This window comes from Pristis pectinata, chromosome 23 (genome assembly GCF_009764475.1).
Source record: "Pristis pectinata isolate sPriPec2 chromosome 23, sPriPec2.1.pri, whole genome shotgun sequence".
In the NCBI taxonomy this organism is placed as follows: Eukaryota; Metazoa; Chordata; class Chondrichthyes; order Rhinopristiformes; family Pristidae; genus Pristis; species Pristis pectinata.
In genome coordinates this window covers 23117732-23134929 of record NC_067427.1, presented here as the reverse complement: position 1 = coordinate 23134929, position 17198 = coordinate 23117732, and positions in this window count along the sequence as shown.

Genomic DNA, 17198 nt, shown 5'->3' with positions numbered 1-17198 from the left:
TTGGAAGGACAAACTCCAGGGCAGAGTACTGGGTGAATGGCAAGGTACTTGGCAGTGTGGAGGAGCAGAGGGATCTGGGGGTTCATATTCACAGTTCATTGAAAGTTGCCTCACAGGTGGAAAGAGCAGTTAAGAAGGCCAATGGGATGTTGGCTTTCATAAGTCGCGGGATTGAGTTTAAGAGCCGCGAGGTGATGATGCAGCTTTACAAAACTCTAGTTAGGCCACACTTAGAGTATTGTGTTCAGTTCTGGTCGCCTCATTATAGGAAGGATGTGGAGGCATTGGAGAGGGTGCAGAGGAGATTTACCAGGATGCTGCCTGGATTGGAGAGTATTGAATATGAGGAGAGGCTTAAGGTGCTAGGGCTTTATTCACTGGAAAGGAGGAGGATGAGAGGAGACATGATAGAGGTATATAAAATATTGAGAGGAATAGGTAGAGTAGACAAGTCAGTGCCTCCTTCCCAGGGCACCAATGCTCAAGACGAGAGGTCATGGCTTTAAGGTTGTGGGTGGGAGGTTCAGGGGAGATGGCAGAGGGAGGTTTTTCACCGAGAGAGTGGTTGGTGCATGGAATGCACTGCCTGGGGTGGTGGTGGAGGCAGATACATTGAACAGGTTCAAGAGCTTGTTGGATAGGCATATGGAGGAATGTGAGATAGAGGGATATGCGGGAGGAAGGGGTTAGGTAGTGTGAGGGTGGTCTGATGGACGGCACAACATGGTGGGCCGAAGGGCCTGTTTTGTGCTGTATGGTTCTATGGTTCTATGGTTCTATGGTTCAGCCTGCCCATTCCATCCCTGTGAATAAAGATAGGCACAATGCACGCAGATTGAAGGAGAAGAGGAGATCAGTGGGGTGTAGTAGACGTTATGCATCAGGAGTTAATGTCACGCAATACTGAAACTTGCATCACAGCAAAAGCAGCAGTTGAGAATGCTTAAATTGATATTCACTTAAAAATGTATGCCACACCTTCATAATCATGGATTCAGCCACCAACCAGCAATAACCATGTTGATTGACACAGCGCATCAGCACAACACCAGACTCTGTGAGTGTCCAGCACCAGTTCAAAATGTTGTGCTGATTACACCCAGACTGTGTGACTGTGACAGTTGGTGAACGTTATTTCAGAGGTCTTTACAGCTTGCTGGAAGAGACTCCAGTCTAGAGCAGCCATAATTATATTGAATCATGGGGCAGGCTTGAAAGGCCAGGTGGCCGACTCTTCTTATTTTATTGTGTTCTTGTGTACCGCTGTGCTACCGCACTGACCCAGTTCTTCAGAGATTTGGAGCTGTACGCAAGTTCTGCCAATGCTGTTGACAGGGCAGCTTGAAGGAGGGTGCAAACAATGATACCCTGCACCAGTAGAAAGTGTGTAATCCTTGCAAAGCAACAATGCCTGCTGCTACACACCCAAGCGAAATGAAATGAATTCCACCCTCCTGGAGGTGAGAGTGCCTGCAATGTCCCAAATGCGACAGTGTGAAGCAAACAGCAAAATGTCGCACATATTCTTCACTCTGGAGAGGAAAGAATCAGGAGTATTAAAGTTGATAGCCACAGTCACTGAAATAAACAGTTCCAGTTGTGCTCTGCTTTGCAGTTGTTGAATTCAGTATGTTTCCATTTGGACTTTCATGCCTAGAGTTGCCCGTCAGAGAGGCAAAGACTTGCTAATCTCCCTCGACACATTTTTACAACACTTTATATATTAGTCTCGATCTTAAGAGTCGTGGAGTTATACAGCATGGAAACAGGTCCTTTAGCCCAATGAGACAGAACTGACCATTTATACTAATTGTACACAATCTTATTTTATCCTCCCCATATTCCCATCAACTCCCTCCAGATTGTATCACTCACCCATACATTAAGGACAATTTATAGTGGCCAATTAACCGATCAACTTGCACGTCTTTGGGATGTGGGAGGAAACTGGAGCACCCGGAGGAACCACATGCAGAGCAAACATACAAACTCCACACATACAGCATCGGAGCTCAGGATCGAACCTGGATTACTGGAACTGTAAGGCAGCAGCCTTGTACCACTGTGCCACCCCTTTCTTCTTGCCACCTACTTGCCTCTTGCTTTGCTGCCCAAGATCTTGATGTAGGACAATTGTTCCATGAATATTCTATAAATGAGAGCTTTTTTCCCCTCTCTTTTTCCATTCTCTGGAACTTTTTCCTGCTCTCTGCATCCTCACCTCATTTTCCATATCATGGTAATAAATATGCTTGAAGCCTTGAAGACATGCAATTCTTGATTCCGCCATGTCACTCCCTGCAGAATTCACAAACTGCAGAGAGGGCTGGAAGCGCCAAACATAACTTATTCCAACCAAGATTCTGTAAGTTAGTCAGCAGTTAACCTACAAATAGGTTAGGACTTTATTCTTTGGATTATGTGGGGTATAGACAGAGTTAATGTGAATAGGCTCTTTCCACCTAGATTAGGAGAGATAAGTACGAGAGGACATGGCTTTAGGGTGAAAGGGGAAAGGTTTAGCGGGAACATTAGGGGGAACTTCTTCACTCAAAGAGTGGTGAGAGTATGGAATGGGCTGCCATCTGATGTAGTAAATGCAGGCTCACTCTTGAGTTTTAAGAATAAATTGGATAGATACATGGACAGGAGAGGCCTGGAGGGTTATGGACTGAGTGAAGGTAAATGGGACTAGCGGAATAACATTTCAGCACACACTAGAAGGACTGAATAGCCTGTTTTTCTGTGCTGTAGTGTTCTATGGTTCTATGGTTCTAAATAGTGAATGATGTCTTTAAATAGCATGGGAGGTGGCATTGGGTCCCTGCAATGACATTAGCTGCGTTGTCAAGGTGCAATTTGGCAAGGCTAGTATCAAATGGTGCTGCGCTTTGTTATTAAAATCTGCCTATGCTGGATATTGTAGTATGAGAGTCTTGCACATGTTGATGTTATTCCTAACTTTGACAGCAGCAGTACCCAAAACTACACCTGCTATGCAGCCAAATTTGCACCTTCGATATGTTTTTCATTGTAAGAGTTCGGGCGATGCAATGGTTCAGCTATTAGAGTTGATGCCTTTCAGCTCCAATGACCCAGGTTCAATCCTGACCTCTGGTGCTATCTGTGTGGAGTTTGCACATTTTTCATGTGACTATGTGGTCTTCCTCTGGGTGCTTCAGTTTCCTTCCAAACCCCAAGGATATGTGGGTTGGCAGTGAATTGGCCACTGTAAATTGCTGGCATTGAGTGGTAGAATCTGAGGGGAGTTGATGGTAGTATGGGGAAAACAAAATGGGATTAGAGTAGGATCAGCGTATTAGGTTCTTGATGGTCGGCACGGACTCAAAGTGTTGAAGGTCTATTTCTGTACTGTATGACTCTATCAGCATATTTATTAGAGTTCTAATTATTGCTAGAAGGGATAGGTACTATTACTTATAAAGCAAGGTATGAACTTACATGAAGATGGTGCAGAGGTAGTAAAATTAATACAAACCTAGAATGACTCCATATTTTTAGCTACTGTGACTAGAGAAGGAGGCAACATGATCTGTTTATTCGCACTGCTGAAAGGAATCAATATTGCACACATAGAAAAGTCTTTTAAACAAAACTGGATGGAAGAACCAGAGACACGATTATAAGCCCAAAGAGCCAGGAGCCAAACTACACTTGATAAATAACCACAACCTTTTAAGTTGTCAGCTTCTGTAATGGGCTGCCTTCATGTAATGTAAGCAAAGGTTCATTTGAAGCTTTTGATGAGGGATTGAATTGATTTGTGATTGAGCAAACTGGAGATCGACGGGAGCTTGATCAGGGAAAAACAGATGGAAGAGGCAGATTGGGTTGCCAAATGTACAAGAAATGCCCTATCTTGTCCTGGTGCACGTAAACGTTTACATTTTAAATTCTGAGCAGGTAAAATTCTGGTGTGAAATGCTTTAAAGCTATTATGTTAGTGTTTGAATTGGCAGCCTGTACTGTGAGGGCATAATATTAGAGGTTTTGCCAGACTGTCAATTCCCAAGCGATATCTCAATATTGTGCCTTTTTTTACTTGACTGAAACATGTAAGTATCTGAAATGTTGGTGGTGTGAAAAGGCAACTCCACCTATTCAGGATCATGCCTTCAGTAAACTCACTCCACCATAGCCTTTGATTTATATTGAAAACTTAAATTCCATGCATGCCAGCATTCTATTAGTTTTTACGATCAGTCCATCATACTGTTTGGACATTAAAATTGACATGTCTAATAATTCTGCCAGTTTACTTTCTAAGTCTTCCTGCAGTAATTCAATTCCATTTGAAGTATGATTACACCTTATATTCTTCTGACTTGTTGTGCAAAGCCTAACATTTATCATGTTTCTGCCCACTGACCTCAGCCATTTTACAGATCTTCTATTTTCAGCTAATTTGACCAGCTGAATCCAGAAAATCATGCAGAAGAGATACTTCAGGAGACACAACCCAATAGTCTTACTTACTTTTCCTTTTTACTGGAGTCACAATCTGTCTTTATCTCTGATTTTCTATTTTTAAGTAATGGTAATGCAACATTATTTACATTAATCTTTCAAGATCTTTACACAATCTTAAGAATGAAACAACCCTCAATTATACTTGTAATTTAAGATAAATAATGAATAAGTGTTAAATGTTAAAGGAGCAATTTAAGGCTTTGGATAACAATGAGTTAGACAAAAAGGGGAGAAAGTCATCTTTGGCTATTAGTGCTAAACATGTGTATGAATATTGACTGTAAATTCTATTTACCTTTTTCATCAGTCTACTCTCAATTATCAAGTAAGTGATGAAAGAGTTGTCAGCTGTCACTAATAACCTGCGCACTGATGCTTTTGTCTTTGCCAGTAACACTGGGTTCCAGACTTCAATGCAGACTGAGTACAAACATGAACAAAAAAGCCTGTATTCCAAGGGTGAGGTGAGAGTGACTGGCCATGACCTCAAGGCAGCATTTAATGGAATGTAGCTTCAAGACTCCTATTCAAACAGGTCAATAGGAATTAAAGGGAAAATGCTCCACTGGCTTGAGCCATACCTCACACAAAGTAAGTTAGTTGTGGTTACTGGAGGTCAATCATCTCGGGAGTCCCTCTGGATGTTGTCCTTGGCTGAACCAGCTTCAACAACCACCTCTTTCATATGATCTTGACCTTAGCTCTCTCATATGATCTGGGTGGGGAATTGTACACAGTTGAATTTCATTTGCAGCTTCAGAAAATGACACTGTCCATGCAGAAAGACCTATACAATAATCAGGCCTGGGCTACTAAGTGGCAAGTAGCACCCACATTTCCTGACACCAAGTCAAAGAACCATCCTCAATAAGAGACAGCCTAACCACGTACCCTTGACTTTCAATGAGATTTCTATTGCTGAGTTTCCCACCATCACTATATTGGAGAGTTATTGTTAACAGAAACTTAAGTGTGCCACCCACATAAACACTTTGATTACAAGATTGGGTACAAGCTGGAAATTTTATGGCACACCTGACAGTCTAAAACCTTTCCTCCATCTACAAAGCACAAGTCAGGATTATGATGCAGCTCCACTAACGCTCAAAGAGTTTGACAAATCAGCCCATATAATTGGCGACCAAACTACTAACCTGAATGTTCATTCCATCTGCCACTAGCTGTCTTTGGCTGAAGTGTGTGCCACCTACAAAATGCACTGCAGTTACTTGCTGAGGAGAATACTCCAACGGTACCTTACAAACTGGTGACCTCTTCCACCAAGGAGCATAAAAGCAAGAGATATCACCATCTTGGCTTGGAAATATATTGCTGTTCCTTCATCACTGCTGGGCCCAAGCCCTTGTTCTACTTATTGAATAACAATGTGGGAGTACTTACAGCAGGACTTCATTAATTCAAGAATGTAGGTCCCCACTGTCTTCTTAAAGACAGTTAAGGTTGGGCAAGAACTATCCACCTTTCTAGTGATGCTCACACTCTGTAAATGTATAAATAAGATTATTGTAAATGGACAATAAATGCTGGCTTTCTCTGCATTCCCCTCATCCTGTAAACAAGTCTATTAAAACAATGAAAAAGAAATAATTATAGAAATATGCAATGATACATTGTGATTATTGGAGTACTCCGGATCTTGGAAATATATCATTTTCAGGGCTTGTTTAATAAGAGATGGTGCCTTCCTCTTCTTTTGGTTCATTGGTTTCTCCAGTGATTCGCTGGGCCTTGTACTGTATACCAAAATACTTCCATATTTAATATTTATGTTTAATCTTTGGTTTGCATTAAAGAACATGACTTTCAGGACAGAATAGGTGAAACACAACAGTTGTCTGGTTGATGAAGGAAAACCTTGTCAAAGATTTTTGGTCACCAGCCACCATTTCCCAAAGGTAATGAACTTACACAAATGTCAAGTGGTGACAGAAACTGGTTATGTTGTGATACCTCAAGTTATCATTAACTCAATGATTGTTTGAGTCATGGAGATAGACTGCACTTGCAGAAGGCAACCAATAAGGAGTAAATTCCATCAGGAAAGTGGAAGAGAAAAAGTTCACAAGGAAACAGAGTCAACTTACTGAGTAAACAGAGTAATAAAAGCAGGGTTGAAACATTGGAGAAAAAGTGCAGTTAGTGAAGAATGCAAAGTTTGTTGAAAAATTCAGTCCCAGTCACTTAATTGCTTATTTATCATCTCTAAATGGTTCTTGTATTCCTAACCCTGATGCAGACTCTATTAGACAATTACATAATTAAATATCCTAAAGAACTTCACAGGGAAGTTAAAACTTGATGATGAAAATTTCAAAGACTAATAACTAAATACTTTATTGATCAGGAAATGTAACTCACAACCAATATACTCCAAAGTAAATTCGTTACTGTACATGTTAACCTTTCCTATGATGGCACAAAATGCAAATAAACATTTCAACCAACTTTATCACAGAATGAGAAGTAGAAAACTACTTATATAAAAATTTTAAGAGTCCAATTTTGCTGCTCAACAAGGGTATCTGCTTCTTGATCTCATCAGCACTTCAACAAGGTTTTTGGTCAATTGACAAGATGTTTTTTGATAGGCACGTGAATTCAAGAGACTTTTAGATGGTCACATGAATTTTCAGGGAATGGAGGAATATGGATCATGTGCAGGCAGAAGGGATTAGTTTAATTTGCATCATAGTTGGCACAGACATCGTGGGTGAAGGGCCTGTTCCTGTGCTATGTTCGATGTTCTGTGAGTCTTTTTCCAAAGAATGCAGTGAATCAACTGTATTATGTTACAATAAAAAAAATTCCTGCCTAACATGCCAAACACTGATAGACACCACACCATCTTAAATTAGTACTCCTGAAACTTCCGCAGGTACCTTTAAAAATAACTATTATGAAATTCTGATCAGGGTAAAAGATTTCATTTGAGTCAGACCTGTAGGAATAAGTTTTCTATGATTTTGTGCATCCTCCTGACTTTCAGAGCAATTTTTCATTACACGAGCTCTGGCTTCAGTGGGAGGGAGCTAGTGGATGGGAATGGGCCAGGTTAGTTAGAGTTCAAGATTGTGTGATGATAGATTGACAAACTGGCTTCCACCGAGAGCTACAAACATTGTCAGAACAAATTGGCTGCAACCTAGAGTGCGCTGCTGAGGGGAGAGGAAAACTGACTGGGTCAGATACCACTGTTGAAGTGGGAAGATCAGACAGACTGAGACTGACAGCCTGAAAACAGTACAAGTGGGAGAGTACATGGGATTAGGTCTGAAAACAGATTGAAAATAAGAGAACAGAGTGACTGGAATTGTGAGCACATTGTCAATGAGGAGACTGCTTGGAACTAAGACAACACTGACAATGAGCTAACAAATTAACGGGAGACAATATCACATTGATGCCAAGTCATGAACTAAATGATGTGAGGAAACAGATGACTGGAACTAAAACCATAAAAATTAATCTAAGTGGTAGATTGGCTGAGAATAAAGGCAGATGAATAGAGAACAAAGTGTTTGGAAATGAGGTACAGCTAGCAGAACTGCTGCTTCACACTCTGAGTGACCTGGGTTCAATTCTGACCTTCAGTGCTGTCTGTGTGGAGTTTGCACGCTCTCCCTGTGGCCATGTGGGCTTCCTCTGGGTGCTCTGGTTTCTTTGCACATCCCAAAATGTGCAGATTAGTAGGATAACTGACCACTTTACAGGTGTAGATGAGTGGTAGAATACGGTGGGTGTTTATGGGAATGTGGGGAGAATAGAAAATGGGATTAGTATGAATGGAAACTTGGTGGTCAGAGCAGAATTGGTGGGTCAAAAGATATGTTTCCAGGCTGATTGACTCTGTGACTCCCTGACATATTGGTACTAAGCCAAGCCCCAAATGATCTTGAGGTCCATCAGAGGAGTGAGGATAGGAGACTTAGAATAAGAACAGGTTGACCATGGGAGTAAGACGGAACTCAACTTTGACTGATTGCAGCTAGAAAGATGAATTGGGTTGGTTTGCTTGACTGACTAACAAACAAGACACTGAATGTTAAACAAATATTTGAAGCAATTTGAAGTTCTCGACCTTGAGGAAAGAAATCCTTTCCCTCAGCCTTTCTGACAGAAGATTGAAACCACTCTGCAGTGGTTAAGACCTGCTCCATTCCAAGCTGAAGCATTAACTAAAAGTTCTACAATGGCCTAGAAATTTTATTGCATAGTACTGTGTTGATGCGTGTTGACTGAATTTCTACCAGAGGAGTAATGTTGAAGTAAATCGAGATTTTACCTTGTGGATCCATCTGTCTGTAACATCCTAACCGAAGGTCACACAAGAAATGGCAGATGTCGAAATCTGGAGCAACAATCTGCTGGAGGAACTCAGTGGGTCAAGCAGCATCTGTGAAGGGAGAAGGAACTATCAACATTTCAGGCTGAAACCTTGCATCAGGACTGAGAATGGAGAAGGGAGATAGCCAGCATAAGAAGGAGAGGGGGAATGGTGAGACGGGGCCAGAGGTGGACTGAGGAGGGGTTAAGAATGAAGGGCAGATGGAGTCAGGGAGGGAGGTCACATCTGAAATAGAATAAACAATGAGAAATGAATGTCTGAATGCCACTTACATGATTTTCTTTCAGCTGTGCATGTCCCATAAGTAACACAGGCCCCTCTCAAAGATACAGATCTTCATGCATGTCATTCGCTAAAGAAGGTTTGCCTAAACCGTTCTCAGGCAGTGGAGGTGGCACTGACAAACTACTTCAGATATATCAATCTTCTTTGACTCACTCAGGTGGTCCATGATTCCCCATCATCCCAGTAAAGTCCCCAAAAACATATCCCACCCCTCCAGCAGCTGATGGTCAAAATATCCAACATCCCGACACTGAACCCTGATCTCCACAACCTTCTCTACCTTATGTACCATTCTTGCAATCATCTGTCTTTTGCAACCAGCTGCTCCCCACCACCGCATATCATGACATGGAGTTGTCACCTCTCTGTTTCCCTCTGCCTGCTCCACAAGGACAGAGAAAATAAGAAAAGGTCTTTGAATGAGATACCTTAGGCCTTGTGTTCAGTAGAATTTGCACAAAGTCCGACTCATTGTGTACACCACTGATTTTACCTCTCTAGGCAATGAAGCATCTCTGAGACAATATGTTTGAATTGTTTCAATTCCTTGGATTTGATTTCACAGTTTATCAATGATTTCACAGTTTATCCATTTGTGCCACAGGAATCCCTTCATCTCTCTTGCATCCCTATTTGCTTTTCTTCCTCCAAATTATTGATTCCACCTGGGTATATATGAGATAAGATCAGATAAGATATCTTTATTAGTCACACATACATCGAAACACACAGTGAAATGCATCTTCTGTATTGAGTGTCCTGGGGGCAGCCCGCAAGTGTCGCCACACTTCTGGAGCCAACATAGCATGCCCACAACTGCCTAACCCGTACATCTTTGGAATGTGGGAGGAAACCAGAGCACCTGAAGGAAACCCATGCAGACACGGGGAGAACGTACAAACAGACAGCGGTTGGAATTGAACCTGAGTTGCTGACATTGTAATAGTGTTATGCTAACTGCTACCATTCCTTGTCACCATTCCTCATAGTGGACCACAAAATACTTTGCAACCAAATCCAGTCATGGGTTTAGTTGTTGTTCACACAAACACATTTTCCGAAAGGAATGAAAACTTTGGTTTACCTTATCTGGCACAGAGGTACAATGTTCAATTGTATCAGCATCATTTCATTCCCTGCTGACATTATGTCAGAGGGGAAGAGCTGAATCTGGAAGGCATTTTTGAGCAGAATAAACAAAAAGAATAGTCAACAAATAATATTACAAGTCATCCTTAGTGGTGGATTTTGTTATGAGATTTTATGAAAATAAAACTGCATTTTGGTTTAATATCCCCCACCATTTTTTTCCTGTTTCAAATACATGCCTGTAATTTAAATATTCCCCATAAAAAAACATCTGCCAGGAGAAAACTACTTGCAATCTTGCACTAGTTAATGTAAAGTCAATCAAGTTCCAAGATGCTGACAATTATCACACATGCCTTTCACCGACAAGGAACAAGCACTTTGAAGATTCACTAAAAAGATGTCAGGAATGAAAGAATAGATTACAAAGAAACACTTCAAACATATCCTTATTTTTTCCCAAAGCAGGAAAGGTAAAAGGGAATCTGAGAGACACTTTCAACCTTCTGCAGCTTTATGAAATGGTAAATAGTGTAAGACTGTTTCCCTCGCTGGTGAAATTGCAGCAAGGAACAGCTGACTCAAGACTATCCCCAGGAGAATGAAAGAGAGACTTAGATGACATATTTTTCAAATGGTAGATTATTGGAAGCTGGAATACTTTCATCTCCCTTTATAGAAGATGATTCTCTATAAATCTCACCGCCTATAAGCTAATAAGCATAATATGTGGAAGGATTCTGACCAGATTGATGTTCAATAAATGAGTGAGTATAAACGTAAAGAATAGAAAGCCGGAAGATACTGAAATTTCCAATTTTTTTTAACTCTATTATCTTTTATTATTTGATGAATGAAGTTTTGATACAACACTTTATTTAAAATGCAGTCTTTCAGATTTGATGCTGGTCCATGATTCAACCATCCTGTAGATGAAGATTCCAAGACACTGAAAGGAGAATGGAGCTCCCCCAGTGTGCAAGTCAATTTCTTTCCATAAAGAATGCCACTATTAATAGGTTATTCATGTGTGTAAACTGACTGCTACACTAATCTACATAATGGCAGCAATCATGCTCTGAAACAAACACATTTGTGCATGATGTTCTCTGGAATATTTCCAAGAGATGTGAAAAGGTGCAATATAAATTTAGAAATAAAAATACTAGAGTCATTCAACAAGTCAGGCGGCATCAGTGGAAAGAGAACAAGAGTTAACATCTCAGTTCTGACAAAGGTCATGGACCAGAAACATTAACTGGTTCTCTGTCCATAGACGTTGCTGAATGTTTCCAGCTTTTAGATTTCTAGCACTTGATGTTATTTTTTTTTGATTTTTAATATAAATTCACATTTGCTCTTTTCTTTGTCAGATTGACTTTATTCTTGCTAAATGGTTGATTAAGAATGAGCAAAATCGTTAAATGCCATTATGGATGTATTCAAATCATCCCCTGGGTGTGAGGCTCATTTGTGAGATCAGCATTTAATGGTGATCTGTCATTACCCTTAGGAGAGGGATAATGGATAATCTTGACTCATTGCAGTTTTTATTCTTTGTCAAGGTTTAACTGGTTTGTTGGCCTGCTTCTGAGTGAAACTAAAAGATTTGATGGCCCTCTGCTCCTTCCTATTACAGAGGCCTAACCAATTCCTCTCCACCAGCATACTCATTCACCTGGCTGAACTGTCCTCACATTAAACAACTTCAATTCCATTCACTTTCTCTAGATCAAGGACACTCTCACAGGCACAAGCCACATCTGTTTGATCGTGGGATATGTGGAACAGTTCTTGTTTCAGTCCTTCTTGGAGCCACTCCCTCAATTCTTTTTCCAGTACATTGACAAATGTATTACCGCTGCTTTCTGCACAGACACAGAATTTGAAAATTCCATCACTTTTGTTGCCAATTTCAGGTGATCCTTTTCTGACACTTCCTTTCCTTTCTGGACTCCTTCATCTCCATCTCAAGGGATAGGCCAGTCATAACAAGCTCACAGGCTCCTGCAGTTATTGTGACTATACATCCTCCCACCCCACATCTGACAGTCCATTCTCCCAGCTCTTCGTCTCCATCGCAATTGCTCTGATAATTTAAATTTGCATTCTCCGAATTCTTCGTGTTTGTTTTAAGATTATTAGTCCAGTAATTTAACCATTCGATATTCTCATATGAAAATAAAACAAAATTTCAGTGGCTTACAATGTCTGCAAACTTCACTGTTTTGATTTACATCTTAGAATATCAACTAGTAATCTTAAAGTAAACACTAAGAACAGAAAATAGTGGAAGCTTTCTCCAAGTCAGGTAGCATCCTTGGAAATAGAGTTAACATTTCAGGAGGTCAAAGTTGGTTTTCTAAAAGGCAAATTGAACAGATCATAGCCAGTTTATTCAAAATCTAAGAATCTAAGGTGAATGCCATCAGTTATCAAAGTAATCGGGCAGTGCTCAGTTCCATAATTACAGTTCTCTCAATAGTAAGTCCATTTTAATTTTGCCAAACAGAAGGCAGATCAAGTTAATTTTTGCCATATCCTCTGGGCCGGTTGGAAATTTTGTGTTAGTCGGCTTGGGCCCAGCTGCCTGTTTGAGGAATAATGGTGTTTGGAAGTGGCCTTCTGTCAGAATCCTTTCATGTCATACGAGACAGAGGAATCTTCCAGAACAATTGGAAAAAAAAACAAATTAAAAAAGAAGGAACATTTAGCTCAATGTTCAATTTAAACTGATTTGCGTTCTAACTTAGTTACTTACCCCATCAAAAAAAAGGTTTGAACCCTGAACTCATGTCTATCTATTCAAATATGAACAAAGGATGGACTAACTTTAAATATAGAGATATACTTCCCTTTGTCTGAGCATTGAACTTAAGGACAGTTAGCTTCATATTAGATTGGAGTGTAATTCAATCTGTCAAATCAGTAGACTCCAGTTGGATTGATTTGGCCTGCTGTGAAAGCTGATGTGCATCTTTATTTTTTCCCTTCTGTTCTCCAATATCAGCAGATGTTTTCACTTGCCGATCCAACAGGAGTACTCAAATTAAATTTGTTCAATGTACGCATAGCTGGAGGTCAAGTTGAGATCGTGCTTCACACTAGCCATCACAATCATTTCAGAAGAAACTGATTGATGTTGTTGTATTCAATACTGGCCACTGCATTGCAGGAAGGATGTGAGGATGTTAGAGAAAGAACAGAAAGCATTTATTGGAATGATGGACTACAGTTACGAGGATAGATTTAGAGAGGGTCGGGTCTGTTTACTTTTGAGAGGAGAAGCTCGAGGAGAATTAGTAGAAGCTTATAAGACCGTGAGGGTCCAGACAGAGTGGATAGTGGTGACTGTTCCTCGTGGTGAAGGGGGCAAGAACTTGTGATTCCAGGTATGAAACAAATGGGAGGAGAATTAAGAGTGATGTCAGTAAAAACGTTTTTTAAATAGTGTGTGGTTGGACTTTAGAATGCTCTGCCTGAAGATGTGGCAGAGGCAGGTTCCATTGTGCCCTTCAAGAGGGAGTCAGGTATGGTGGAGAAAAATCAAAGAAAGGGCCAATGGGTAGAAAAAGAGATTTTCTCTGGTAAAGAACTGGCATGATCATGATGGGCTGAATGGCCTCCTGCTGTAACCTTGGTGTGATTCCAAGATTTCATGCTGCTTTGATCACAGACATCCTGTTCAAATGGATTTGAGAAAAGAATTGGCCGAAACATTAGGGAAACCCCGCAGTCCCCACAGTATTTTGGGATCTTCAATGCCTGAACAGGTTGTTTGAATTATAGTTCAGCAGGCCAGAACTGGCTGGTAGTTAACTGGTAGTTCTGTGGAGAATCAGCAGCTAATTGCAGAGTATATGGTGACACATTCCCTATTTCTGTGGGGCCGCACTGTTGGATATGTGCTGCTCGTCAGATGCAAGTGTATTCTTCCTTGGCAGTCCCTTGGGATAGAGGATGAATTGCTTCTGTTTTTGAGGGATCTGAAGTGACGGATGAAGCCAGTGCGGGAAGTGCAGATTCTTCCACTGACGGGACAGGAGGTGCCTGATGGGGCATGTAGGTGGAGAGTTTGTGAGGTCATGCAATCCTTCCACTGTTTACGTTGGGATTCTGCGGGGTCCTGATGCACAGGCCATCCCAAATGCTCCCTCTCTGCCATGAACAGTAATAGGCTCAGGATTCCCAGTGGTTTTCGATGTTGCATTCTTTTCAAGGAGGTGTGGAGCACATTCTTGAATCTTTTCCTTGGACCATCTGGCCCAGAGTGTCCATTTCAGGTATCCAGTACTAGAAATGTAAGCGACATGGCCTGCCCACTAGAACAAACTGGGTATTACCAAGGCCTCACTGCTGAGGATGTTGGCCTGGGAGTGGATATTGGTTGTTTGCTTGTTCTTCCAGTAAATCTGGAGGATTCTGCAGATGTGGTGTTGGTGGTCTCTTTTCAATGCCTTGAGGTGCCTTTCCAAACATTCGCCTCATGCAACAAAGAAGAAGCTGGAGGAACTCAGTGGTTAGGCAGCATCTGTGGAGGGGAATGGATAGATGATGTTTCAGGTCGAGACCCTTCATCTGGACTGAAAGTTAGAGGGGAGACAGCCAGTATAAAGAGGTGAGGGCAAGAGCTGGCAAGCGATAGGTAGATACAGGTGAGGGGGGGGGGTGTGACAGGCAGAGGAGGGAAGGGTGGAAATAGCGACAGAGGCTGGGAGGTGACAGGTGGAGGCAACAAAGGGCCGCAGATGATGGAATCGGATGGGAAAGGAAGGTGGAGCACGGAATCAAATAAGGGAGGGGGGTGGGCATGTGGGATCTGTAGGGGAAGGGGGCCCAGTGGGAGGAGTGTGTGGGTGATGGGCAGATGAGTGGGTGGAGGAGGGGAAAATTTAAGGTGATAGGGGGCTGGGGTGGGTGTAATATCGTGCATGCCTCTGCGCAATGTACACCCATCACTCACCGAGCAACAATCTATATCAATTGGCATGTGACCTAATCTTTGCATGCCTTACACCATCTCACAAGCAAACGTCTTCACCAAACCTTACACCCACCATGCACAGATCTCACTCATTTGTTGCTCTTCAAACATATCACCAAAATACAATACCACATACTTATCAACACTTTTCCTTCTATTGGGCAGAAGATAAATGCACCAGTGGCCATGGATAGGTTGGGGTGAGTTTACATTCAGTTACTCACCCTCAACCCTTCTCATCTCTGGACAAGGGAGTTTGAAGGATGAGTAGGGTTGAGGGTAAGTCACTGACCTCAGCCTATCCGTGGCTGCTAGTGCATGTTATAATGCATCTTCTGAGACTATGGTCGGCAGTAGCACAAAGACCAACTAAGATGATGGTGCACTTATACCGAATCCACCTTCAAACATCCCTTTTCTACTTCACCTCACAATTGATTAACAAGCTGAAGATGGTGTAAACCCACCTCTCCTCCTCCCTTCACCAGAACTTTACTTTTGTATTATTATCTTATGAGATATCCTGGAACTCCCATGTGCCCAGGTAACAATGACCAGGTGAACAGCCAGATGTGATTCTTGTGGTCCCCGACTCCCATTGTTGGTGTGGAGGACAATTTGTTCATGGGATCTACACATGATGGGTCATCAGTCTTGTGGCTGCAGCCAAGGGTACTTGAAAGTGTGGACCAGGCGTGAAACGGTGAGATCTCACAGGAGTTCTGCTCCAAAGATCTCAGATGAAGACTTCAATAGGGCCGGATAAGAAGGACTCTAATGCATTTTCACAATGAGATGATTGATGCTGATCATGTCCACCTTATCTTCTGATTCAGTGCAGCCAATGAGCCAAGAGTGATATTCAGAGCCAGCATATAACTGAAGTGGTTCATAGGTTTAAATCCTATTTGTGCCTGTGGTATTATTACCTGATTATGTGAAATCTATTCAAGCTATTTATTTACTTTTGATTATCCTTGTAAATAGAATGAGGGCCAAAACCAGAAATACAATGAGTGACTATGCAAAGATTAGGATGAGGATATGCTTCAATTAAGTCATCGGTAAATATAAGCTCCCAAGACAGGACTTCCAGTTACAAAAGAGCAATTAAATTAAATTCTCTTTGTGGAATCACACTTTTGATTTTGTTAGAAACCCTCCACCACCTTAAATATTACAATGAGAGTTACAGCATCACAGAGCTTGTTACCACAGAGATGGGGAGAGCTGTGCATCCAACGAAGAGAAGGTGAGACAGCAGCTTCCAACATATCCAACAGGAGGTGATGAGAAAGACTGTGAGATCTGGGCAGTCTGTCAACACATGGAGCAGATGATGTTGCCCCCAGTAATGGTCCACATTCACTGTGCCTTCCAGGGTACAACCTTGAATCCCACATCTCAACACTCAGTGGCTGTACCTCACACCCTGGCCTGCCCAACACCAGCCCTCATAGACATCCTCTCCACACCAAGCTGTGGTGACCAATGCTGCAGGAGCACCAACAGAAGGTGGGGATTAACACCAGGTTCCAGGTACACAGCTTTTGGACACAGCAGCTTTCTGTCCAAGCTGATGACTTTTTTTAAAGTGTTGGGGCTATGTACCAGTGAGTGTACAGACTGGAAGACCAAGCATGTTCTAACAAATCACCAAATGGAGTACCAATGTATTGTGCAGTACCCAATCAAATTTCTAAGACAAATAAAATAAACTTGAAATCAGGATCTTTCTACAAAGATCATGAAATCCATAGTTTTGTTTTTGGTCTAAATCCTTCATGCAGCTAATGTGCCAGTGTACAGATGAACACAGAGTGATAAGTAGTGTCTATTGAAATGGAATGCATGTCTATATCCTCTGTCATAACTCTTCATGGAATAGGCCTCTCAGAAGGGGTATTGGTATTGGAATTGGTTTATTATTCTCACTTGTACCAAGGTACAGTGAAAAACTTGTCTTGCATACCGATCATACAG